Source organism: Lissotriton helveticus, chromosome 3_1 (assembly GCF_964261635.1).
Source record: "Lissotriton helveticus chromosome 3_1, aLisHel1.1, whole genome shotgun sequence".
Classification (NCBI taxonomy): Eukaryota; Metazoa; Chordata; class Amphibia; order Caudata; family Salamandridae; genus Lissotriton; species Lissotriton helveticus.
In genome coordinates, this window is record NC_136061.1 from 1,362,564,982 (window position 1) to 1,362,589,973 (window position 24,992).

The following is a 24,992-nucleotide window of genomic DNA, read 5'->3' on the forward strand; positions in this document are numbered from 1 at the left end:
CCATTGTGCTTGATAACATCCGCACCACCGTAGATAAGGGCACGAGTTCCCTCCTTATCCTGATAGACCTTACGGCTGCGTCTGATACCCTGTCTCCTGTGGTGTTAATATCTCGGCTAAGGGAGACAGGGGTGGAGGGGCCAGCCCTTAGTTTGCTGGCCTCTTTCCTCGACCAGAGGGACCAGAGAGTGAAGCTGGGGGAGTTCCTATCTCCATCCAGGCTGGTGCAGTGGGGGGTCCCACAGGGGTCGGCGTTAAGCCCGACCCTGTTTAACATCTATGTGACCCCACTGGCCAGACTTATTAGATCTTTTGGGATGGAGGTAGTCTCCTACGCAGATGACACCCAGATCTTGTTGTCTCTCGCCCAGTCGGTCAGCGCCTCTGCCTCCAATTTTAGACACTGTATGGAGGCAGTTGCTCAATGGATGATTTGCAATTCATTGAGGCTGAATGGCGAGAAGACAGAGATCTTGGTGTTCGGCGGGAAGGATGACATCTGGTCTGCGGAATGGTGGCCCCCATCTCTGGGGACTTGCCCTGTACCCACGCTCCTGGCCCGTAACCTGGGGGTCATGATTGACCCGGCCCTTGCGATGGGTCAACAAGTGAACAGGACAATCTCCACTTGCTGGGGTATCATTATGATTCTTCGGAAGATTAAGCACTATCTGTCCCTGCAAGCTCGGAAGCAAATTGTGGTTGCACTAATAGCCTCTAGGCTTGATTACTGCAACGCCCTATATGCAGGAATAAATAAGGGCTTACTACTGCGACATCAAACAGTGCAGAATGCTGCGGCTAAATTTGTGCTGGACCTGCCTAGGAGGTCTTCAGCTACGGTCGCTAGGAAATCCTTACACTGGCTTCCGATTGAAGCCAGGATTTCCTTTAAGGTCCTTTGTCTGGTCTACGGGGCCCTGACCAGAAAAAAGAGGGGAGGAATTAAAGATATGTTGGTTCCTTATGTCCCCTCCAGAAACCTCCGTTCCTCCAAGAAGCTTCTTCTATCAGTCCCCCGAGTCCGAAGAGCCAAGTGGGGAGGCAGGGCCTTCTCTAGCCTTGCTCCTAGATGGTGGAACATCTTACCTTGTGAAATTAGGACCCTGCCATCGATGCAAGCGTTTAGAAAGGCCCTGAAGACATGGCTTTTTGCCAGAGCTTACCCTTAGTCTTTAGTTTTGCCTTTATGATTCTTTTTGATAGGCGCCTTGATGCCTACGGGCTAAGTTGCGCTATATAAGTTTTTATTCATTTCATTTCATTCATGTGTGCGCACACACATGCCCTTAGGACATGTATGTGCACCCATGCTCATTTCAGGGGTGCAACAGAGTGTCCTTTTGACACCCTGGCACTCTTGAAATGGCATTCTCAATTTGCGATTCTCTAATTGGGAATCACAAATTGAGAATGTTTTCCTATTCATTCCCATGGGCCTGTGGCCCATAGGAATGAATGAGGAGGTATTCCTTAATTGCGAATCGCGATATGTGATTCGCAATTAAGGAATATGTAGGATTCACAAAATGTATTGCAAATCCTTCATACATAGTGCTTTTGCGATTCTCAAATAGCGATTCTCAAAAATTCGCTATTTGAGAAGCGCAAAACCTAACATTGATACATATGGCCCTAAGTCTCTTAGCTCACCATTGTCACAGCATTGGTTGGCACACAACCATACCATAGGTCAGGAGCTTCTATTTTACTTATTCCAGGTTTTAAGTATAGACTTTTTATTTTTTTTTATTTTATTGCGGTGAACACAAATATACTTTCAATTGTATCAGTATACAAGCAAGCATCATCAGAAGAAGTGAGCCTGTAACGAAGTGCCATACACAGCCGTTTAGCCCACAACCCAAAGGTCGGGCGGCATATAAATGAGGTATTTCAACATACAATTAGAGTATAAGCTTGCATCATACACTAACAAAAATAAAAACACCACCTTTTATGAAAAGAACTTTAACAGACCAGAGGTGCCCTCTTACCGCTGTAATTTGTATCCCTGTGATACAAGCCCTTAGGAAATCTATACTAATTCCCAGCCAGCTAGAGTCGAGCCCAATACAGTGATTCGTGTCGCGTGTGAGCGCTCAGTGTCTATGATGGGAAACCTGCTCAGCCAACCACTGTGTCCCCTTCCTCCCCCCCGTGGCATTCTCTTCCGCTCCTCTTGTGGACTCCGCTTCATGTCGACATCTGTAGTCAAAGATTAAACCCCAGAAGTTCTTGGGCCTGCTTCTGGGGGGAAGGAGTTCACTGTAGTTTTCTGATTGCGTGCAACAGTATGTTAAATCGCTAAGCCACTGCTCAGTCCTGGGAAGGGGGCCCCTCATCCAACTCATCGCTACCCGTCTCTTCGCCAAGAGCAACCCCAGGTCTACAATCCTGCGCTGTGCCTTAGGTAATGGCCTGGAATAGCCTAGCTGTGCGAGAAGCGGGGATGGGACCATCTCACCCTGTATGACCCTACTCAGCTCTTGGAACACCGTCCCCCAATAAAGCTGTACACCTGGGCATTCCCAAGCAAAGTGCATAAACCCCGCGTCTGGTGCATTGCATCTATCACAAGTCGCACTGTCAGGAAGCCCAAACCTGTGTAGCCTTTCCGGTGTGTGGTAAACTCTGTTGATGAACTTGAAATGCACAAGTCCATGTCTGCCGTTAAGGGAAACGGGCCTCGTGTTGGAGCAACAGTAATGCCATGTTGCATCAGAGATTTGTGTATCTTAGTCACGTTGCCAATGTAGTCGCCCCTTGTTATATCCAGCTGCCCGTTCCGACATAGTAATCTTATAGAGAGTGGATACCATTTTTTCAGCTCTTTTGTTTTAATGACATAAGTGAGTTCTATCAGTTCCGGGGGTTCCTGCAGATCGTCCCCAAGCTGTTCGCGCCACACCTCTCTGATTCTATGGAATTGAAAGCGTTGCAGCACAGTAGGTCGCAACCCCTGTGCGTCAACGTCACCCATTGTTTTTAGGGTCCCATCTATGAACATATCTCCAGCTGTACATATACCAAGGGCCTTCATTGCCGCTATAACGCCTTTGTCTCTGCACGGGGCCAGCCACACCATCCATTCGATAGGCATCAGCGGTGCATATAAAAGCACCCCAGCATGATACTGCAAAATTGCATGCCAGGCATGTCTGGGTGAATTTAGCGAGTCGAGCAGACCTGTGCGTCTGTCCGCTGTGTCAAAGGCGGCTGCCGGCAGCGGTAATGGGGCGGCAAAGAGTCTTGCCAGCTTAATATATGGTGCATTCTACCTATCGTGTACCCACTGCTGCAGGTGTGCCCCCTGCGCGACACGGTAGTATAATTCAAAGTCAGGAGCGCCCAGGCTGCCTAACTGGTATGGTAGGACCAGTACCTTCCACTGAACTCTTGCCGGTTTACCGGCCCATGCCAGTTTAATCATCAGTGACGTAAGCCACGGAAAAAAGCACCTAGGTAGCACCATCGGGATATTTGTGAACAAAAACAGCAACCTGGGCAGTAGAATCATTTTCATTATCGAGATCCTTCCAAGGAGGGAGAGGGGCAACCCGATCCATTTTTCTACGTTGTCTTCCAATCTATCTATAGCCCTGCCGTAGTTCTCACGGAACACCATTTCAGCATCAGTGTGCAGGCGTATCCCCAGGTACCGCACAGGCTCTGTGGCCCACCGTAATGGGTATTCCATCTCAAATTGCTCTGTGGTTTCCGTGAGAGGGAACGCAATTGACTTGTCCCAATTCACCTTCAATACCGAAAGAGCACCAAACCGCACCACCTCGCGCAACAGTGGAGCTAAATTCGTCTCAGGCTCCCGGACGTAAAGCAGTGTGTCGTCTGCATACGTTGTTATTACTAGTTTGTATGTGGGGAAGTTGAGTCCCCGGTGTGAGTGATATTTGCGCATGGCGCACGCCAACGGCTCCGCGACCAAAGTGTACAGTGTGGGAGACAGAGGGCATCCTTGCCGGGTACCCCTTCGAATCCTGACCGATTCGGTGACGCTGCTACCGATTCTGATGCAGGCAGACAGGTCATTATATGGCACCGAGATCATCTGCAAGAAGATTGGGCCAAGCCCAAGTCTTGCGAGTACTTACCTCATGAAAGACTACTCCGCGGAGTCGAAGGCTTTCTCCATATCCAAGAAGACCGCCATCGCCTTCGAATCCGGCCTCGTATGTTGGATAGCCCCAAATACCGTCTGTAAATTGTAGATGAGATTTCTGCCCGCAACAAACCCCGCTTGTTCCGGAGCAACCAATTCTGGTGTCAGTAGGGCTAGGCGGGTCGCCAGCACCTTAGCATATATTTTTGTGTCCACGTTGAGGAGGGACAATGGCCGGTAGGCGCTGCACTCATCAGTAGGCTTACCGGGCTTGGGAATGACAACAATAAGCGCTTCCCTCATCGACGTAGGCATCTGCCCAGACTCAATCATATCCGTAAACAATGCAGGAGTTCTAAATATGTTTTGTAAAACTCGACTGGTAAGCCATCAGTGCCAGGCACACTGCCCGTCTTCATCCCACCCAGTGCCTCACGTATCTCATCAAATTCTATGGGAAGCATCAGGAACTCCTGTTGCGTGTTCGTGAGAAACGGGAGTTGAATATGTTCCAAATAGTCCATAACCTCCTCCTCGCTACCCGTCGAACGCGACGCATATAGGTCGGAATAGTATTCTAGGAACCGCTTCGCTATCCCCTCTTCCTCCATGATTAGTGACCCTTGTTTTGATTTAACCACCGCAATCGTCACTCTCATCTTCTGTTGCTTTACCATATTTGCCAGGACCGTCCCCGGCCTATCCTGTTCCCCATAGGTGCGCGCTATAGCGTACTTCCCCAAATGTCTGACCTCCGCGCTCGCCTCTTCCTGATAGTCTGCTAGCAGCCCCGTCCTTTCCTCCCGTGTGCCTGCGGCATCTCCTGTCAAGAGGCGGCCCTCACAATCCGCCAGCTGCCACTCCAGGTCCGAAAGCCTCCGGCGTATCGAGTGCAGAATTCCGGAATGTTTACTCATGGCTATGCCTCTTATATAGACTTTAAACGCCTCCCAGACTGTTTGAAAACTGTCCACCCCCCCTATATTAGTTTCAAAGTATATCTCAATTGCTTCATGTAACTCTTCCCGGAAGACCGGGTCTAGCAGCGAGAACGGCGGAAATCTCCATGTAAATGGGGGAGGGGCCCTCCGTGGCAACGAAAAGCAAAGTAGTATAGGTGAGTGATCGGAGAGAGTACGGGGCAGTACCTGACACCTGCGGACTAGAGAGAGCATCCCCGGCAACGCTAGCCAATAATCAATGCGCATGTGTATGTTATTAAAGGCAGAATAATTAGTGTACCCTCCTTGCGCTGGGTGCAGACTTCCCCAGACATCCGCCAAGTCCTCACTGATTAGTATCCTATCTAATTCCCTAGCAGCTTTTGCAGGGCGTCTATCCGGGCCACTAGAACGGTCCAAGTCAGGGCTTCTGACCATGTTAAAGTCCCCGCCCCACAGCACAGTGCGACTGGGAGTCTCCCGGGCAACTCTAGCTAATTGTACATAGAACTCAGGGCTGTCATAGTTAGGTCCATAAACATTAACTACCAACACCTCCAGGCCCTTCCCAGCCAGTTTAGATATAACAAATCTGCCTTCAGGGTCAGCCGCCACCTTACTGAGGGAATAGTCCGATCTAGGGTTGACCCATGTGAGAACCCCACGGGCATGGGTCGTAAAGCCAGCGGCGTTGATATGCCCTCTAAGCCCCCTAGCCTGTAACCTAGAGCTGTTCTCAGAGAGGTGTGTCTCCTGTAGCAAAGCTAGGACTACCTAGTGTCTAGCCAAGTAATTCAGAACCTTCCTAAGTTTCCGATGGTCGTTAAGGCCCTGTATATTCCACGTCAAAGCATTCAGGCTCCCCGTCACAGTGTTCTCAGAGACTACTTCGGGAATATCACTCATAGCTAGCTAAGTCATGCATTATCCTACACACAGTGAACAGTTGCTTTGTATTTATTGTACCAAATATCTTGACACGCACCTCTTGGCCATAAACCTGAAACTGCCCAACCCCCTGTCCCCCAGCTTACCCTCTCACAGCGGACCTCCCCCAACTTGGTCGCGAAACAGTCTACTCTTGAGCCTCCCCATCCCTCCCCCCTCCCCAAACGCAAAAGGAAAGAAATAACCAGCTAAGTGTTACCACGTGTGGGCGGAGGTGGCTACGAACCATTCAAAAAAGTCAAATGATATCACAATGTCCACAGCCCCTCCCAGCCGCCAGCCGGCAGTTATGTGTCCCCCAGACCTTGCAGCCATTGTGGGAAAGCACATTATGGAACGACCCTCCTTTCTGTTCCTCCAGGCCGCCTCCCGCTGCCTCATCCAGTAGATCTCGTTCCGGTGTTTTCCTCTGCTCCTTCGCCCAGTCTTTGAGCGCCCTCTGCAATGTCTTGGGTTCTGTAAAAAAGTATGTCTGGCCGTTCCTGGTGACTTTCAATTTAGCCAGGTACAGCATAGCGTAGTCCAGCCCCTGCTCGCGCAGTTGGCGCTTCATCGGTACGAAGTGTTTCCTCGCCTCATGGACCTTCGCGGTGAAATCGGGGTATAATGCAATGTCCTATCCCTCAAACGTCAGTGTCCATTTTTCCCTGGCCGCCCGTAAGGCCGCGTCCCTGTCCCTGTAGTTGAGGAACTTAGCTATTATCGGCCTCAGTGGTGCTCCCGGTTTCAGGCGGGGGGCCAGCGCCCTGTACGCCCGTTCAATAATGAACATGTTGGAGAAGACTTCCGCTCCAAGTAAGGAGACCAGCATGCGTTCAATGAATGTCTCTATCCGGCCCGTCTGTGCAGTCTCCGGCAGACCAAGGATACGTACGTTGGAGCGACGTGAGTGGGCCTCCAGGTTTTAAGTATAGACTTATTGCAGACATTAAAGACTGAAGTTCATCCATTTTTATTTTCAGAAAGCCATAGAACACACATTGGTGGTTCTTTGTGCACCACAAAGGGTCAGGTTTTGAGGTGGCCAAGCACTTACTTAGATATCCAACACTAAATTACAAAGTAATCTCCTCAGAAAGCTTCTTACGAAAAGAGGACTGCATTTGGAGAAGAAACATTGATGGAAAATGCTTGGGAAACCAGTCTATGAGGGATATAAAACGTTTTGCTTCTAAACGTCATTGCTACTCGAACCATCTGTTGCTTCCATGATGTCATCCTTTAAACAAACCCTGCAGACACGACAACTAACCCTTGTGAGCATCAGGCTTGGACAGTGCTGGCTTTGGCACTGAACCCAGAGAAACAATGTTTAAGACTTGCCTGGAATTCACGCAACAGAGTGCAGCAAGGCAAGTTGCTGGGCTGTTGCGTGATTGAGAGAGAGTCCCATATCTAAGATACGGCCTTCTTCAGCACTCTTCCTGCCCTGGTGTATTTTAGACATTCTCGCGCCAACGCAGGCTCCCTTCCACCATGGTGCAAGTGGGCCTGCGTTACTGACAGAGTTGTTTTTGTGCAGGAAGGGATACCTTGCAGCACACCTGGAAAGAGGAAATAAGGAGGAGAAATAAAGATATTTCTCCTTGGTACGCCTCACTTGGGAAGGCGTAACATTTTGACCCTTCCCAGATTTACAAACTTTTTAAAATCTGGGTATGCACCAAATCCCTGGGTGGATGCGTTGGGAAGCCTATGTTCCAGCCATGGAACGCCTTCCCAACACAAGGTAAAGCAAGGCAGCGCTGCACTTTACTTTGTATTTACTAAACCACGCAAAGTGCCTTTGCAGGGCTTAGTAAATACCAAAACTGAGTTTGCATTGGGACTGCGCATTGCCAACACAAACTCTCAGTAAATTTGCCCCAGTGTGTTTTCCATACCACTGTGCTGCTCTCATATCTGTCAACTTTTTAGTCAAAAATTGAAGTTCAAAGAATTATCATCATACCTCGTCTTAATCCTATAACGCGTGTGGTTTCTTCTCAGGGGGAGGAATTTAGTGGAACCTTATCAGCTCCAGGTTGGGTATTAAAAGTTAACCATAACTGGTTGCAGTGAGCCACTCACCCCCTTGTGCCTTGGTTGCACTGCTTTGCTGCGCTATTGATAGCCACTATCTTTAAAAGATTGAGAAGCGGTAACGTCTGTCTCCAAGCAACGGGAAGCATACTTTGGAGTCTCGATGTCTCAGTTTTACTGAACTGTGGAATCTGGGGCACATCACGCACTCTTACTCTGTGTCGGATAACTTATCTACCTCTAAAGAGCCCTTAGGTTGTTTTGTAACCTCAAAGGAGTACACGTCTGCAGAGATTACCGCTTCGAGTGCTTGTCCCTTTTACAGCAGCAACCCTCAATGAGCCTGGTCAGCCCAGCTGCACACTGTAAACACAAACCAGTCTAAAGCAGGGAGCAGCTACATGTCAATCTTGCACAGTGCATCACCTCACCTCACCCCGACGCGACACGACCTTGTCACAAATGATGTATGCTGTCTCTGCTAACGTGAGTACTGCCCCAATGTTGACCTGTTTTAGAGGGAAGGGAGAAAAGATTCTGTAAATTAATTTAAGCTGTAACTCTGATGAGGCAGCACCGACAATGGCTTCACTCTTTGGGAGGAATTAAATAAACATAGTGATCAAAGTGGGGGGAAAAAAAGTAGGGGAACTATGGACGGAGAATCAGAGGGGGGGAATAGCTAGAGGATTGGGTCAGTTGGAGGACTCAGAGGTTTGGCCAGAAAGAGCAAAACATCTACATTTTTAGTATTCCTTTGACATTTCATTGACCAGTTACAGCTAATTACATTATTTAATTCAACCAATGGATGGACATGTTTATTAAAGGTTTAATACGAGTTATTGACAAAGTGGGATACGTTTCCAATCACAGAATGTCCCAAATACGCTTAAAAGCGGAATCACAAGCTATTTGTCTCTGAGCCATGCAGTGTCTGTCATTAGCACTTCTCCCCTTTTCCACAAGAGCAGTTCAAACATGAATGGCAAAATACCCTAGTTTGCAAATGTATTCCACATAATTATGGCTCTGCCATATTTGCCACATAGTAGTAGTAAATCTTTATTCGGTTTCAACTTACATGTAGAACCATAAAAGCATTTGCACAATTGATTACATCATTTAAAATTCATTTTAACAAAAACTAGTACAAATTTAATATGAATTCATTTAAAATTGGTACCCTTTTTCATTGGTCCAAATTATCAAATATTAATATATTAAACATTCACTCTGTGTTTAAAAATACATTTTAAAAAAGTACTCACAGTTTTACATATTAATTCAGAACTTAAGAATTGGAGCCACAGCATGGCAGGGTGACATTTTCTAAGGCCTAGGATTCTCAGCAGGGGAATTAACCATAGCTTACGATGTGCAGAATAGTACTTGCAGAACAGTACGGTATGAATCGTTGACTGTTCAGATGTTTCGTCACACGGGCATACCGGTAAGCTTTCTTCCCAGCTGTTTCTATTAGGAAAGGCTACAACCCTGTGGAAAATGTTCAGCCTAAGAAGCGCTCAAAATGCGATTCGACGTAAGTTAGATACGGTTCCATTTCTAATGTGGTCATTACCGCCAAGGAGTGTTTTACTGATGGTTTCTTACTCTCTAGGCTGATGCGTAACTCTTCTAAGTGACTCAATGCCCTTGTTTTTAAGTCTTTCTTCGGGATTTCAGCAATTGTTGCCGGGTTGGAATAATACTCGGCCATCCCTAAATCAGTAAGAAGATTTTTTACGTAACTTAGCCATTCTATTTTTTCCACGTGGTTCAATGTCATACAGTCTGCTACAATCTCTTTGGTGAAAGTATTCTTTGTTGATGACCAAATACGGCGCCAGAGTAGTATAGGTTCAATCTTTGCCAAATCCTCAATATGAGGCATTCCCAGCTCTGCATGACAGGTAAAAGTAGACACTCGTTTTGGGACCGCTAATAAAAATCTCATGAAGGTATTCTCCGCTACCTGCAGGGCTTTTGTGTTTTTATGTCCCCACAAGCCCGCCCCATATAGCGCGATGGAATGGCATTTTGCTCTGTAAATGTGGAGTAGTTCAACTGGTGGCCTTTTCCCTAATTTCTGGGCGAATTTTATAAGGGCCGCAATAGATCGCAAAAATTGATGCTTGCGGGCTTCTATGGCCACTTTCCAGTTGAGCTTCTCATCCATCATAATCCCCAGATAAGGGTATTGGGTAGTTAGTTCTAATTTATTGTTGTCAAGAAATATACTCTTTCCATGTTTCTTTGTTTGGCCTGCCACCATAACATAGGTTTTTTTTATGTTTATGTGGAGATCTAGGTTACTCATAAATTTTGCATATCTGTTCAGGGCTTTTTGTAGCTCTCGTGGGGTGCGTGCTAAAATCACCGCATCATCTGCGTATAGGAGCGCGGGCACCAGGCGGTTTTTCACACGAGGCAGATCCAAGCCCCCCTTCAGCATCTCAACCTCAAGGCCATTGGTATAGAGGGAGAAGAGAAAGGGGGCCAGGACACATCCCTGCCTGACGCCGCGCTCTACTGCAAAGGGCTCTGACAGTTCTCCCCGTACTCCAAAACGTACCCTGGAGGATGCGTTAGAGTATAGTTCTCTGAGAAAGGTTACAAGAACCAAATCCATTCCCATATCAGTCAGAACTGACCATAGTTTTGCGTGGCAGACGCAGTCAAACGCCGCAGATAGGTCGACATAAACCATATACAGCTTTTCCCGCTTAGCCGACACATACTTTCCCATCATCAGGGCCAGGTTCAGGGCTTGTTCCGTTGTCCCGAAGCCCTCTCGGAAACCATACTGGATATCCGAGAGGGTCCCGGTATCATCCGTCCACTCCTGTAAGCGCTGGAGGACCACTCTGCCCAGTACTTTCCCCAGCGAGTCCAGGAGTGAGATCGGGCGATAGCAGGACACCTCCTCTCTATTTCCCTTCCTAAATATTGGTACCAAAATTGATTGGGTCCAAGATGTAAGCAGTCCACACTTCATGGTAGCATCAAACACCCTTTTTATAATTGGGGCCCACAGATCCAATTTAAATTTAAAAAAGTAAACTGGTACCCCATCCGGGCCAGGGGCTTTTCCACCTTTACTTGCTTTGACTGCGTTTATTACCTCATATAGTTCTACTTCCAATGGGATTGGGAATGGTTTACCCTGTTTTTCCCTATTATTTCCCTCTGTTAACACTACTTCTGGAGGTTTACCAAAGATTTTCGAAAAGTGGTTTACCCAGATTGGTCCCTCAATCGCAACTTCTACTTTTGGGTGGTCCTTTGTATCCATCAGAAAGGGAGCTTTCACCACCTTCCAGAATAAATCGCTATTTCTATTTAGTGAGCTCTCATGGAGTTGATTCCATAAGGCTTTCTTTAATTCCTCTTTTCTCACTTTACATGCCAACCTATATGCTTTTCTCAGGGTCCTAACCTCCTCTTGGTCTCTGATAGTTTTTGTTAGCGCTCTTTTTAGACTTTTATGGGCCACTGAGCAGTCATGGTTAAACCATCCTTTCTTCGCTGCCATGTTCCCTTTAAGCTTCATTGTCAGGCATGCATTTACCTTTTCTAGAATCATCTTAAAATGGGATATGACTTCCTCATCTCTTGCGTCAGTGTCTAGACACTTCATTATTGCCGGATACGCCGCTGTTACTACCTTGTTTGTTAGCTCATCAGGGTCTATCTTCCCCCAGCCAAGAGTATAACCATTTGTTTTTTTTAGGTAAATGTTATTCTGGGCAAGGGTGGTCATTAGGATTTGTGGTGATAGATCGCCCTGCTCTATAGTTAGATCAAAGGCTAAAGCAGCATGATCACTTAATGTATTTATTATCACTCTAAAGTTCTCAGTCTTATTTACAAGGGTCGCTGTGATCAAAATATAATCGATTGTTGATTCGCTACCCCTTCCGAGATAAGTAGGGTCCAATTTCCCACAGAGGGGATTTGTTTCATTTAATATTACTAGGTCTAAACTAGATAGAGTTTCATTTAAGAAGTCTCCCACCACGGAGTGGCTAAAGTGGATTGTTTGCTCATCTGTTTCGTACCCCCATACCGCAGATGTTGCTATTTTTCTTTTCACAGGGGTGGTGATTAAAGTCGCCACCCCAAACAATGCTTGGGGGTTCTAAACCTCGTGTTTGTTTTGTCCAAGTGAGGAGTTTCTTGTGGAGAGCCCCAAGTGTTTTCACTCTCTCACTTTCCTCTAAGTTATCGTACATATTTACGAAAAGAAAGACCCGCTTTGTCTGGAAGACCAGTCTCAGTATCTGGTAGTTGGGTTCTAGACTGAGAGCGGTAATTTCTAGCCCTGGTATAGTGTTCGCTATATAAGTTATCAGCCCACCCTTTGCCCTACCATGGGTGCCTGCAATACCTGGTGAAAAGTACGTTTTATATCCCGTCAGATGCATTTCTGTGGTGAGCCAGGTCTCCTGGAGGGCTAACACTTGATAATCTTTAGCAAACTCCAAAACGCTGCCATCCATAATTTTTACACGGAGGCCCGCTATATTCCAAAACATGATTTGTGTTTTTACTGCTTTCCTGCCAAGGTTTAATATTTCATTTGTACTACTCTCCTTAATTGAAGCAGGTGTCCCTAACACTAAGTTTGGTTCCACATATGTTGGATCGAGTGTACTGCTAGTTGTATTCCCAAGGATAGAATTTTCCCCCATTCTCACGGATATCACATTCGGTCGGGCCAACTTGATTTCCCCTTCTGGTTTGTATCTTTCTACCGGACCTATAAGAATGGTGTCACCCTGAAGGCTGATGGATTGTGCCGCAGTGTGTATTAGTGGGGAGGGTAGTTCTCTTTAGAGTCAGTCTACTTCTTCCAGGCCAAACAGTGTTGAGAAATGGTTGAATGTGGGTATATTAAATTCTGGAAATGATTGGTAGTTGTTATCCTGATTTCCCCACTGTGACTGGGAATATGATGGTTGAGGAGGTTGGTTAAAAAGATGTTTCTGAAAGGGTTGGTATCCTACTTCTCTCCAGTCTGAGCGATATCTTTTCGATTGATTATGCTTTAAGTTAGTTATCAGTTCTCGTGGGTAAAAGTAGCTAACGTAATGTGTAGAAATGCTATCTCCCCCTATGGCCTCATACCAGTCACCAATGCACCTTACCGCTCTATGGTCCTTGAAATTTATGATTATCACATCCCCCCTCTTATCTTTTGGTCTTGATCCCACCCACACAGCACGCCTTACTGTTAAGATTTCCCCATTTACATGTGCCGGAAGGGGTCTATTTTGCCTCAGCCAATAGATGGTTTTATTTTTTAGGGCGTGGTAGTTCTCTCTGACCCCCTCTGCTAGCTCCGGAACCCCGGTCATAATGATGGTATATGGGGCAGAATCCGGGGGTAAATCCACTATCCTAGGTGTATATCTTTTTGGGCGTTGAATTAACTGTTCTCCCTTTTCCCTAGCTGGTTTATTTGTCATAGGTGGATTAGTCTTCGCTAAGTGGAGATTTGTTTCTACTTGGTTCTTCTCTGCAGCATTATTTCCCCTATCAATTTCAGTAGTTCCATTTTTTACAGGGGTATTTATGGATGGATTGGGTTTTCCTTTGTTGGTTATTTCTTTTGAGGATTTTACTAATGCTTTTTTCCCCTGCGTAGTGATAGGTTTTGGGGGTACACCACTGGTAGATGGTTGTTCTATTTGTGGGGCAGTGGAGGCAGTAGTTTTTGGGATGGGATTTTTGTGCTGTGATATTGACAGTTTCGTTAAGGCCATGGTGTTCCCTTCTATTTGTTTGCCCAACTTGTCTAAATGTGTAGTTATTAGTCTCGTTCTCTCCAAAAGAGGGAGTAGGAGTGACTTCACAATAACCTCAATTTTTGACAGGAGTTCGTTCTCCAAGTTTAGGTCAGGAAGTGGCCCGGTTATGTTGTTCGTTGTGGGTGGGACAATAGACTTGGGAGACCGTATGGGTTGGGGTGTTGTATCCAGTGTGGTGGTTGTACTTGGGGACGAGGGAGAGGGTTGTCTCTTTCTTTTTCTTTGCTGGTTTTCAACTTGTAGTAAAGTTACCGGGGAAGGAACGGGTAGTTTGGGTGAGCTGGATAGTCTTGATAGGTTGGGGCTAACTAGGAGGTTAGAGGGGGACGTAAGATCGTTAAAGTTGATCCTATTTATCCCCTCATCCCCTACAGTCCCTGGAGGAGTGATAGAAGTGATGCTAGTAGAGGGAACGTTGCAACTCAGGGAATCTAGGGCTATTACATCAGGTGAACATGCTTTCCCAATCAATCCTAGAGAGGAGCGTTTGCCGGTTAAGAGGTCAATAGATAAACGTTTTTCGGTATCGGCAATTTCCTTTTCTAGGACAATAGTCACCCATTTAAAGAATTGGACTATAGTACCAATTACTGCCCCCTTTGATGTATTAACAGTTATGTTCTTTGATTTACCAGTGTCCGAGGACATGGTTACACAGGGATGACGGTTTCAAGCTGCATACACAGTTAACAGTGACCAATGCACAGTATCTTATCAATCGTTGCTCTATAACGGATTTCCAGCAGATGGTGATAGGGAAGATAGTCTCTTACCGGGAATCAAACATTAGGGGGGTAGCCCGTCCCGTCCTTTAGCGTCCTTTGACGGCCGTAGACGGCCCACCCTTTGCCCGGGCTTCGCCCCGGGCTACGTCCCGCGCGCGTCCCGCGATGCGCAGTAAGGGATCGCGCTTAGAAGGTTTAAAGGGGCGTGGCACTAGGAGGGGGCGCGGCTCTGCCGGGAAGAGGAACCAGCTGTAGGTGTTTCTCAGAATGCTGGTCCTCGCAGTCCCGGTCTCCGCGCCACTCGCCTCTGTAGTCACGCTATTTCTGGCAAACTATCAGCAGCAGCAGGGTCCACAAAGGGCAGGGACCTCCACACACTCCACGAGGTCGATGGAGGAATCCTTGGTCTCAGTCCACTCTCGAGCGGCGCCCGCGAAACGGGGGCCGCGAGAGGTAATGAAGCAATGGGCAGGGGGCGTGGCACTAGGAGGGGGCGCGGCTCTGCCGGGAAGAGGAACCAGCTGTAGGTGTTTCTCAGAATGCTGGTCTTCGCAGTCCCGGTCTCCGCGCCACTCGCCTCTGTAGTCATGCTATTTCTGGCAAACTATCAGCAGCAGCAGGGTCCACAAAGGGCAGGGACCTCCACACACTCCACGAGGTCGATGGAGGAATCCTTGGTCTCAGTCCACTCTCGAGTGCATCTTCTGCTGCATAATCTGACAATTTTAACTAATAAATTGTTCATAGCTCAAAGGGATCAAACGCTACTAAATAAAAGTGACTTGTGTTGCTGCGAAGTAGAGGGCCCTTCGCAGAGGTTGACTTGTCACCTTTCTCCAGTGACGGCTCCTTCAGTAAGACGGAGGAGCATTGCCTCCACTGCACAAAAAGGAAAAATAAAATGATAATAACGTATTGTTATTATCACTTTATTTTTCCTATTGCATGCAGTCATTAGCCTGTGTGCGGTGTGGAGCGGGGCTGGCCAGAGCAGGGGAGGAGTGGTTTGCCCTCCCAAAGTGCGCATGAACTATTGGGCCAACCAAACGTTCATGTGCACTTTGATTGTTCACCACCAGGCTGCATTACAGCCTGGTGAGGAAAATGCACAGGCTCCCTGGTCTAGTCTAAGCCCCGATCCACGGCGCTTAGATCAATCACAGCGCTGCATTGCAGCATTGTGATTGGCTCAGGGGAGCCTGTGTGCCAGGTGCTTCCTGCTGCTGGCCGGACTGCAGAAAGGAAGAAGGAAGAGAACGCAGGAGAGGCGGCAAGGTAAGTGTTTTTTTTTAATTAATTAACCACATCCCCGCCTGTAGAGAGTTGTATATTTGTTATTCGTAAGTTTTCTTGTATTTACTTGTTTATCTATAAAGTTGTATGTCATTGTAATGGGAGGTAATAAGAATGCATTAGGTCACTGTACTCTGAGATCCAGAATCCTGGATTTGTATTTCATTCTTTGCCTCTCTGCCTTCTGGAGCTGTCGTGGGTCTCTGCAACTGAAATAAAGTTTCCTGTACTTTGATACTTACCTGGAGTCTCATTCTCATTAATTTATTGAGACCCACTCTACATATATTAGGACGATTTGGAGTTAATCAGAGGACCCACCAACCAACTGTCTCCTTCTTCCACTTATTTACGTTGGATTATTCGACTGCATGTTTTAAGTGTATTTGGCCTGATCACTTCCTACTACCGTCTACAGATTTGCTGCTCTACACAGATATATTTCAGATTGTTTCTACGAGAAATTACACCGATACCTCTCCGATCCTTTCTACTAGAGATCTAGTTCTGACGCTGACTTCACGCTACAACTTAAAGGTACTGTTTGTTTAAAAGGGTTTCGTGCTTGGTTTGGAATATTTGCGTTTGGCGTCCGAAGCTAAACTTATTTTATTGCAGGTACAAAGAGTTTGTGTCTTTACTTTCAACGGTCTTGTCGTACTGTTGCTGCCTTGTTTTCCTTTGAACCTGCCTGGCATTCCACGGCGCCTGCTCCCAACTCCTCTATTGTTTTGACTTTCTCTTGGTGTTGATCTTCACATCAGCTGTGTTCTTTTGAAGACGTTCCACACGCTGCTTGGTCTTCACGCACAGCACGTTGCTTGCTCATCGCATCAGTCAAGTCCTTGGTGGCCATCTTACATTTTTTATTTCTTCTGTGACAGGTACAAGTTTACAACAAGCATTTTACCTCTGCTTGTTTTCCGTGATAAGCACACAAAATGTATCCGTTGCTGTGAGTTCCTCACGTTGCTGCTACTCATCATTCAAGACCCAAAATTTACCGTGGTGACATTTATTTGGTTTTCAGGTTATTTATTTCGTTTTACAGTTTGGGGATTAATTTTATTTGTCGTTGTCATTTCTTAATTTTACCTTACCACTACCGGTTTCTTCAGAGTCTTTCTGCCTTCTATAGTACTATCATTTTATGGCAAGATGTCTTCTTCTTCCAATTAGTTATGCAACCACCTCCCTTTTTGCAAAATCCTGGTAAACCTCTCACTCGTGAGCACAAGTGGTATAGAATCTTCAATAATTATATGGAGGCCATTAATGCTACCAAATATTCTTCTTCCAGGAAAAAAGCGCTTTTGTTCAATCATTTAGGTAGTGCAGGTAAAGATGTATTTGACAATTTGCCTGTTGTCAAGCCCCATCTAGTGAAGAAACCTGGAATGTATTTTCAGAAGCGTTGGCACGATTGGGCAAACATTATGTTTATGATTCTTCTGTAATGGTTGAACGACATATGTTCTTTAGACGCAAACAGACACAAGATGAATCTATAGAGGATTATTTAGCAGTCTTGCGTGTTTTGGCCTCTAAATGTCAATTTGGCACTAATTTTGATGTTTCTTTGCGTGACCAACTAGTTTTTAATTGCTTTAATAAAAAGATCTAGGAGAGTATTTTAAGCTGTAAGAATCCTTCCCTTGAGGAAGTGATGGATATTGCACGCAGCATTGAACGTTCTGTGGTACCTTCAAACTTTTTAACTCAGATACTGCTTGTAAATTTTCTAAGAGTTCCAAGGTTATGCATATCACTTGTACTAGTAATGCTGATGATGTTGATTTAAATGTTGTCAGTACCAAACCTAAAGCACACATAAGTGTTGAAAGAAAGGGTTCTTGTTACAGATGTGGATCCAAGTATCACACGGACAACAATGTGAATTGTCCTGCAAAAGGTAAGAGATTTAACACTTGTAAAAAAATCTGACATTTGTACACGGTGTGTAGATCAGCTAAACAAAAGGACAAGGTTAATTTTCTTAGTGTTGAAGGGGATGCTCTTTGTGAGGCTATGAGTAATACGTTGTCCACTATTGAAATTAATACTTTACGTAATGATACCAAAAGGTGTAAAGGGCCCATGAGTAATGCTTGGACTCTACGACCCGCCACCTGCAATGAAGTCTCGGTGTTCTGGAGCCACGGCGGTGTAAGTACGGCGGTCCTACCCTGCGGCCCCTGCGAAAAAGCACGGAAAGTCTGGAGCTTATGTTGGCAGCCCCCTGCGGTTGAAACGCAGCGCTTAGGATTTTGCTGCAGTATAATTTTTGGTTTCCTTCCCGAACTGGCAGTCGGGCGGCAAGAGATGCTGCTGACGGAAATTTAATGGTGGAAAAGCTGCAAGCTGTAGCTGTAGACAGCAGGCCGAAAAAGGCTGTAGAGGTGCAGGCTGCAGGCGGAAGAGGGTGAAAGCGCAGCGTCTGAATTTTGCCACAGCTGTCAGCTTCTTTCCCCGGACCAGCATCGTAGCAACAGAAGATGCAGGTGGCAGGCGGCTGAAGAGTGAATGGTGTAGAGAGGCAAGTAACAGGGAAAACGCCTGGAGCTTTCACGGAGGCAGGCTGCAGGCCAAGGAGATCGGAAAGGTGAAAGGTAAAGAAGGTGCAGAGCCCGAAGCTGGAACCAGAGGTACGAGGAGCAGGACTAAGCTGTGTAATGTATCATTGGGATCAATCCATATCAATGTTATGGCTGACTCTGGCTCTCCGATCACTATACTAGATGAAAAGACCTTTAAAAAATGTTGGTCGAAAGTACTGCTCAAACCTACGGATGTTAATCCCAAAGCGTTTGGGGAATATTATCATGTCTGGTTATTTTTGTGATTCCATCAAATTTAAAGGTAGAGAGATTTATGCCAAAATGTATGTAGTTCTTAATGGTCGTGATATTCTGGGGTGGCAAGACCAGGTGAACTTAGGTATCCTTTTGAGACCTGGTCATCTTGAGCCTGTTCTGTTGGCAGATCTACCCATTCTATCTGTTGAACAAGAACCTGCGAGTATTCTCCAACCCTGTACCGATTCTACTTTGGGTAATTTATTCTCCAAATATTCAGGTGTATTCAGTAACAAGGTAGGCTTGGTTAAAGGGATCCAACACACCATTAGACTAAAAAAGAATGCCAATCCAGTGATTCAGAAATGCATACCTGTTCCTTTGTCTGCCAGGGATGATTTAAAAAATTGTTGGATCGTATGTGAAGACAAGACATTATTACACCTGTAGAATCTTCTGAATGGGTTTCTGCTGCTGTTGTCGCACGTAAGAGGTCAGGTGATATTCATCTGTGTGCAGATTTGAGAATGCTTAATAGTAATATAGTGGTAGACTGCCATCCCCTACCCAGAATTCAAGAAATGCTTGCCAATCTTAAGGGTAGCAAGTATATTACCACTATTGATCTACGATCAGCATATAATCAAATTCCCCTTTTCAAGGAATATCAGTCTCTTACCACATTTGTTACTTCCTTTGGAGACTACATGTATAAGCGGATGCCTTTCGGTTTAGCATCCGCTGCAAGTGTTTTCCAAAGGATAATGGACCAACTGTTTACACATGTCAAAGGGATCTAAGCATTCCAGGACGACATTTTAATCCACACGGATACACTAGAGTCACTCTGTAAACTCCTTGAAAAAGTTTTACAGGAACTGGAAGCTGTTGGCATGACAATGAATAAGAATAAGTGCTAGTTCATTACTCAAGATGTTGACTATATAGGCCACAACATTTCTGTCAAAGGTATAAAACCTAAGTTGTCGTTTCTAAATGCTATTAAGGATGCACCCAAACCGTTAGACAAAGATTCGTTGAGGGCATTCTTAGGTCTTAGTGAATATTATGCTCGCTTTGTACAGAGTTATGCCATTATAGTGCAACCAGTCAGAGATTTATTTTAAAAAAAAAGCAAAGTACAGCTGGACTGAAGAAACACAACAGTCATATGATTCTCTAAAAAATGAATTCTGGAGGCACCAGCATCAGAGCTTTTACGCATGGTCAGATGAGCTTTGTAACGGTGGACTCAAGTTCCAAGGGCTTAGGTGCTGTTTTGAGTCAAATTATTGACGATCAGGAGTATTCCATAGCTTTCACCTCTAGAACCCTGAGTGGCGCTGAAGTTAACTATAGCATTATCGAGAGGGAGGCTTTAGCGTGTTTATGGGCGGTTGAGAAATGTAAGATGTATATTTGGGGCTCTAGGTTCCAACTATTTACTGACCATAAACCGCTAATGTACATGCTTGGTTACAGTCGTTCAAACAAAGCTTCGTCCAGACTTATCAGACTGCTGGCGGGGTTACAGGAATTTAACTTTGATATCAAATATATCCCTGGGCGTAAGAACGTCAGGGCAGACTGTCACATATGCCGCTGGAATGTAGTGACGTGGATGATCCTATTAAGGATAATGATAGTAATGTTGGCTTCACTGTGAGTGACTTAATGCAAGATGTCCAACTGTCTGAAAATGAATGGATTGAAAGCTGTGAAAAGGATCTTTGCCTTAAAAGACTGAAGAGATATTTAGTCAATGGCTAGCCATGTGACAGAAGTATGTCAATTCAAGATAGTTATTTTTCGCAAGTCGCTTCAGAATTATCCATTGTCAATAATATTTTGGTTAGAGAAGACAAATTTGTTCCACCTGAGGGTTTGAGAAGCAAAATTATATCCCTTGCTCATGACGGACATTTAGGAATCTCAAGCACTGTTCGCAAGATCAAAGAAACTTACTGGTGGCCCGGTATCGATGGTCAAGTCAAATCATTTGTGGAGAAATGTCCTGAATGTTTATGTTCGGATAAACATTGGTGCGCATCCACTACTTCATTATGCCCAATTGAATGGCCTAAACGTCCCTGGCAGAAGTTAGGACTGGACTTTTCAGGTCTGTTTAACCTGCTAGGCAGTGATAGTAGGTTTCTTATTGTAATCATCAATTACTTTTCTCAGTGGCTGTACTTTTCTTTTGTGAGAAGTTCACATTCGACTTCAGTCATTTCTATATTACAATGTGTATTTTTAATTGAAAGTCTTCTTAAAGAGATTGTAACTGACAACGGCACTCATTTTGTTTCAAATGAATTTGAACATTTTCTGGGAGAGGTCTCTGTTAGACTTATATTGGTACCTTTATATAGTCCGGCCTTTAATGGTCTTGTTGAGAGAGCAAACAAGTTGTTGAAAGAAGGTGTACAAACAGCTATGGCTAATACGTTGGATGTGTTCAAGTATGTGAGTCAAAAAGTCTGGTGTTACAATACGACACCTCATTCTACCACTGACGTTTCTCCTTATGTATTGTTGAGAGGTAGGAAACCCATTTCTCTTCTCAGTCCCTCTTGGTTGACTGATAAAGCTGATCATGCACATACTTTAGATTTGCACAAAGTAAGGGAACATGTGAAACAAAAACAAGCATTGAACAAGGAGAACTATGACAAAAGAAAACATGTTAAAGTAACCTATTTTTCTCAAGGTGACTGGGTTCTTATTAAAAAAGCAATTAAGGTTGGTAATGGACAATCTAAATTTACTGAGCCAGTCAAAATTCTTAAAGTTTCAAAAATGGCTGTTTTATTTCAAGATCGTGGATGGTGGAACCGTAATGCTTTAATAAAACTAAGTGATGAACAAGCCAAGATAATCTATAACTGAGTTAAATACTCAATCCGATACCAATTGGTTTGATCTGGGTGATCATACCTGTGTGCGCAACTTAGATGAGAACATGGCTTGTCCTTCTCATCCTTTAAGGGACAGAGGTGATGGCTAGGTAACTTCTCATTCTAGTAATATTGATGAAAATGCAAATCGAAATGTCACAAGTGGATCTGGTGATAGCAGACAATTGAGGAGAAGTTCTCGTATCAGATCTCCATTTCGTTCTGATGATTTTGTGTATTATTAATTGTTTTGTTTTGCTTTTATTTTGTTTTTGTTTTCATCATTATAGAAGGGGGGTGTAGAGAGTTGTATATTTGTTATTCTTAAGTTCTCTTGTATTTACTTGTTTTTCTATAAAGTTGTATGTCATTCTAATGTGAGGTAATAAGAATGCATTAGGTCACTGTACTCTGAGATCTAGAATCCTGGATGTGTATTTCATTCTTTGCCTCTCTGCCTTCTGGAGCTGTCGTGGGTCTCTGCAACTGGAATACATTTTCCTGCAGTTTAGTACTTACCTGGAGTCTCATTATCATTAATTTATTGAGACACACTGCCTCACCATCCCTGTCGGGTAGCCACCGCTACTGCCTTTCTCACTACTGCATTTAAATGTTACTCTGGAACTAATGAGGCAAAGTTTTTGCACAGACTGTTAGTATGTTTAAAACTGTCAAAATATTAAAGTATCAGAAAATATACCGCATTATGCTGCATCCTTTTTTATTTTTTGCTGCATAATGGGGTTAACACTGCGGCATACTTTTGTCCTCCATTGCTGCATAATTCCAGTGGCCTCAAAATAGGCAGCATATATTAAAAGTGCTTGTGCATGAAGCAGAGAGAGTGTGAAGTTTGGGAACTTTGGTTGGCGTGCGCGCATATCCTGCATTGCTGATCCCTGGTAAATTGCAACTACTGCTGTAACAAGGCCAGTGGAACTACCAAAGGAAGAGGCGGACTGGCCTCAAGGGTCCTGTGACCTCCGTGACAGTCAATGTTGCTCTAGGGTGTGCTGGTTGATAGGCCTGCCGGCACGACTGGAGGTGAACTTCAGTATGGATTGTGGTGGACAGGCCTTTAATGTTTATTCACACTTTCCACCACTAGTTTCCACCTGCTGGTGCTGTGACACCAGGGCTTCTAAGGTCTTGTGAGGTTCTAGCATGGGAATGTGATCTTTCGGGAGAGTAGTCTGGTGGACTGGTAATGAAGGCTGAACCTAGTTCCCCTGTTCCGAATTCAGCAGCTCTGGCCATAGTGCCACGTCCTCTCCCCCAATGAACAGCATACTGCCCCACTGAGAGAAACTCGCACAGCCTTCAGCTACAACCAAATTGTGCCTTGCTATAGACACCTGGATGCAACTCGATTCAAATTATGCCCTAGACAAAGAGTATTATTCTGGTTGGAAAAAAAAGTAAAAACATCCTGGAAAAAGCAAACATTCATAGGGAATGCAAGATTAAGTAAAGCATGTGAAATGTAAACAGGAACAACTTGGTTACCTTAACGCTTTAACACTCATAATTGAGAAAACAACAAGTGTTTTTGCCTAAAAAGTTAAGGACAGGACTATGGTCCAGGAAGGGGTGCGTTTCAATGTCCATTGCTTATATCCTTACAAAAAGTGAGCAGTATGGTTTAAAGAGACCACATCCCTGAACACAGAGGCCCAGTACACATTTATTAAACTAAAATAAGGAAACAGCTGCTAAGGATCACATTAAATATTTTCCACTTCACGCATCAACCAGCTATTGCAGTACCTCCTGAAATGGTGCACTTCCCCACTGGGGAACAAGACTGTTCAAAGAAAGACAAGAAAATAAAATTATTGCTTCACTGGCAAACTCTGTAAAGTGGCGCTAATCTGTGCAGGTGTGAATAAAACCAATCTCGCCAATTTACAACCACTCTGTCTTGCTTTATTCAGTTTTTTTTTTACTTTTTTTTTCTCTCTGTCCCGAGGCTGCACTTTGGAATAGAAAAAAGTCAGAAAAGAGACATTTCCAGAAAAAGTGTTTTTCTTTTTTGGATCCATTTCACAGAGGAACAAATGAACGAAAGAAGGAAAGAAAGGGTAAGAACTGTTTCTTGAAGTCACGGTTTTCAGCAAGGTACGAGGAGCTAGACAGAAAGAGGGGGGATAAGAGGAAGAAAGAGGGGGGCAGCTGACAGCGACAGAGCAGAAGTGCTGTCCTTGTCTTTGGGCAAGAAGGAAAAGACAGATCTCTGTCCGCCGCCAGTCTCCAGGATGCATTTTTAAAATAAAAAGTGGGGGAATGGATTTCAATAAATTAAAGAAGTAGGGGCACGCTGTGCCCTGCCGATCCCTCCCACTTTGACCACTGAATAAACAACTTAAGTCATTTTTTCCGATTAACTTTAGACAAAACAAGTCTAAAACAGAGAGGAAATCTGCTTACTGTTTACTACTTGTCTGCATTTCATACATTAACTCAGAGAAATTATGCAATTTTACTGATGAAGAACTGGAAATCAACGTCCTGGAGTGTGCTGAAAGGGTGACGCATCAGTCAAGCAATCTTTGGAGTGTTTCTCGTATTCCGTTTTAAACTGCCCACAGAAGTAGTCATTTAGCCTAGGGCTGACTCAGCGGGCCTCCTGGGGAATCCCCAGCCCCTGTCACTCTCAAACCAGACAGTCAAGCCACAAGCATGCCAAGGCACACAGAAAGGTCAGACAAGAGAACAGCAACTTTCTAAAGTGCTATTCTCAAACACAGGAGTTAAAAACCACCTTTCCTAAAAGATGTGTTATTAAATTCTGAGTTCAGGGATACCAAACTTTTATGTCCTATCTTGTTCCTATGGGAAGAAATGCTGGTAGCCACTGTAGCCAACATCCCCCATGATAGCTTATGGAGCAAGATAGCCTTGCAGCAGTGAAAAACGAAAAAAAATGGCTGTAATTCACTACCAGAGCATGTCACCTGCACCAGTACATGCTCTACCTTTCACATACACTGCACCCTGCCCAAGGGGGTGGTACCTTGGGCCTTCCATAGGGGTGACCAATGTGCAATAAAAGGGAAGGGTTAGGCCTGGTCAGTGGGGACACTGACCAGGAGGACATGGCAGTTCACAGACTGCACTCAGGCACTGCGGTGGCAGGCCTGAGACACCATTTTAGGGCTACTCATGTGGGTGGCACAATCAGTGCTGCAGGCCCACTAGTAGCATTTGTCATCACCAGCCCTGGCACACCCAGTGCACTTTCCTAGGGACTTCATGGTGATACAAATATGCCAATCATGTATGTCCAATTACAATACAATGTACACAGAGAGCATATGCACTTTAGCACTGATCAGCAGTGGTAAAGTGCACAGAGTCCTATTGCCAACAGCCACGGGTCAGGAAAAATAAGGAAGGAAGAAGCAAAAAGTTTGAGGATGACCCTGCAAGAAGGGC

General features: G+C 45.1%; 1 protein-coding gene across 1 annotated transcript in view; it reads left to right on the plus strand.

Moving 5' to 3' along the window:
* The first annotated feature begins 8,071 nt into the window (after positions 1 to 8,071).
* The window catches only part of LOC144823468 (carotenoid-cleaving dioxygenase, mitochondrial-like), a 501,856-nt gene continuing 484,935 nt past the window's right edge, over positions 8,072 to 24,992 (plus strand). Inside the window, exon 1 of the mRNA XM_078682005.1 lies at positions 8,072 to 8,517. The gene's annotated coding sequence lies outside the window, so the exon portion shown is untranslated. The remainder of the gene's footprint in view (positions 8,518 to 24,992) is intronic.